Source organism: Ochotona princeps, chromosome 11 (genome assembly GCF_030435755.1).
Source record: "Ochotona princeps isolate mOchPri1 chromosome 11, mOchPri1.hap1, whole genome shotgun sequence".
Taxonomy (NCBI): domain Eukaryota; kingdom Metazoa; phylum Chordata; class Mammalia; order Lagomorpha; family Ochotonidae; genus Ochotona; species Ochotona princeps.
In genome coordinates this window covers 31,630,780-31,633,522 of record NC_080842.1, presented here as the reverse complement: position 1 = coordinate 31,633,522, position 2,743 = coordinate 31,630,780, and positions in this window count along the sequence as shown.

The following is a 2,743-nucleotide window of genomic DNA, read 5'->3' as shown; positions in this document are numbered from 1 at the left end:
CATGGAAAAAATGGTTACTCATTACTATGTCAATTAATTCCATAATGATGTAAATTTTTGCTGATGGTATGTTGGAGCTTTTAATTGATCGGGATAATACTCTGTTGGCTCTGTCTTCAGACCAGAGAGGGTATACCTAAGAAGCCGTTGAACTTGACTGGACAATAAGATGTTGGACTCTATGTTTGGTATATGCTTGCAATGGGGGAATCTCAACTGAACTTGAACTGTGGTTATGCAACAAGGTGGAGGAATCCACCATGGTGGGAGGGTTTGGGGAGGGGTGGGGAGAACCCAAGGACCTATGAAACTGTGTCACATAATACAATGTAATTAATGAATTAAAAATAATAAAAAAAGGATATGTGCAATAAATGGATTGTAGTAAATTTACTTTTTTTTAAAGATTTATTTATTTTTATTACAAAGTCAGATATACAAAAAGAGGAGGAGAGACAGAGAGAGAGGAAAATCTTCCGTCCGATGATTCACTCCCCAAATGAGCCACAACGGGCAGGTGCGCGCTGATCCAAAGCCAGGAACCAGCATCCTCCTCCGGGTCTCCCACACGGGTGCAGTGTCCCAAAGCATTGGGCCATCCTCGACTGCTTTCCCAGGCCACAAGCAGGGAGCTGTTGGGAAGTGGAGCTGCCGGGATTAGAACCAGCGCCCATATGGGATCCCGGGGCATTCAAGGCAAGGACTTTTAGCCGCTAGGCCATGGTGCCAGGCCCAGTAAATTTTCTTTTAAGAGTGTTGAAATAAATGGTTCTTAGGCATTATATCTCAGGTTAATTCCATTTGAATTAGTCTATTAAGAGATTATTTTGATTTTTAGATGAATTGATTTTTGCCATTTTAGGTTATAAAATTTAATGGTTTAGTCAAATTAAAATAATAATTGAGGAAAGTATTATAACCGCAGATTTGTGAGGCTCAAAAAATAAAGTTAATTTTTCCTCAATGAATAAGACTTTCAAATAAATTTTATAAAATATATTGATTCACTTTTAACACAATAGGTTATATATGTGTGTACACAAATATACATCTATATATTGCCAGTATTAGTTTATATGTACATCTATATTTAATAAACATGTGACCGATATCAAAGTTTTTCTATAAAAACGTCAGATATTGTTGTCATTTTCTGATGTTCTGGATAGTTGTTTTCAAATAATCTTATGACTTTTCTTATTTTTGTTATAAATATATATAATAACCTATTTTGATTTATAAAAATCATGTATAAGCTTAACTGAATGACTAACATAATACAAAATGCCTGGATATTGCTGCTTTTAAAAACTGAAGTATGTATGGGAAAAAATTAGATTAGAATAGATACATGCAAAATTTTCATATAATTTTAAAGAACCACCAAAATTATTTTATATCATTTCTCTATTTCTCTCTGGATCCATTGTATCTGTTTTTAAGACTTTGTATGGTATGCCTACATAAACTTTGTGATTTTATAAACATTTTTCTTGTTTTAATCCTGTCTATATTTTTAAATTCTCAAGACATTTTAATGTTTTATGTAATAGCAACTAAATGCCATAGGCAAAATAGGATTCTGTTTCTTACATAATCCTGACATTAACATACAGTGATATGCATCAAAGTCCCTAAGAATGTATTAATTTATTTTAAAATAATAAAAATTAATATTCAGATGTTTTCAGGTTAATAATATTACTGCTAATTTGTTTGCTCTTAACATAGAACTATTATCTTCAGAGTTGGTTCCACATATTTAATTCAACCAATTATATAAACCAAATAAGTGATAATTATATGCCTCCTTGAAATTTTAAATCTTCTGAATACGCTGGATTTACATTTCTGTCTTTTTTTCTTTAAAGATGACACAACCCTGTGATATGTGCCTGACTCTGCAGAGCTCATTGTAAAGGGCATGCCATTTAATAATCACAAGGGACCCACTTGAGAAGAACTGTTTCCTTCTCTGTTGCAAGTAAGGAAACTAAAGTTCGAAAAGGTAAAAATTCCCTGTGTACTCAACAGAGATACTAGATGACTGCGGTGAAATTTAACCCAGTTTTATCTGGTTCCAAAGGGACAGCATGTGACATTCTCTTATTACATTATTAAATAAAGGACCACCACTTTTGACTACAAGTTCTGAACAACAGCAACAAATAAATCCGGGAAATTATGAGGCATTAAAAAAGGGGGAACATGGGTGCTGGCATGGTGGCTGGATTCCATATGAGCACCAGTTTGTGTCCTGGCTGTTCCAGCTCACTTCCAGCTCCTGCCTGTGGAGTGCGAACGCAATGGAGAATGGCCCAAAGCCTTGGAACCCTGCACCCACGTGTGTGGAAGATCCAGAAGAAGTCCCTGGTATAATATACAATATTATGTAATTTTTATAGTATAATATATGTTATTTTGTAATATAACATAAAATTATATTTTATAATGTAATATTTTGAGATTTGATTGTATAATTTTCCTTGATAGACAAATGTCATTATATATACATATATATAATAAAATATTATGTTATATTATATAGGCACTGTTCATACGTAAGTGAAGTAACCACTACAAATTAACAAGAAACCATTGGCTGGGATTTGATTGTGTATACCCTCTGCAACTTAAGTACTAAGACCTTACATCAAATGAAAGTGTTAAGAGGCTAAGATATTGGGAAGGGAATAAATCATTAGTGTTCCACCAGTGTGTTGCATTTATATTAAACAATGTA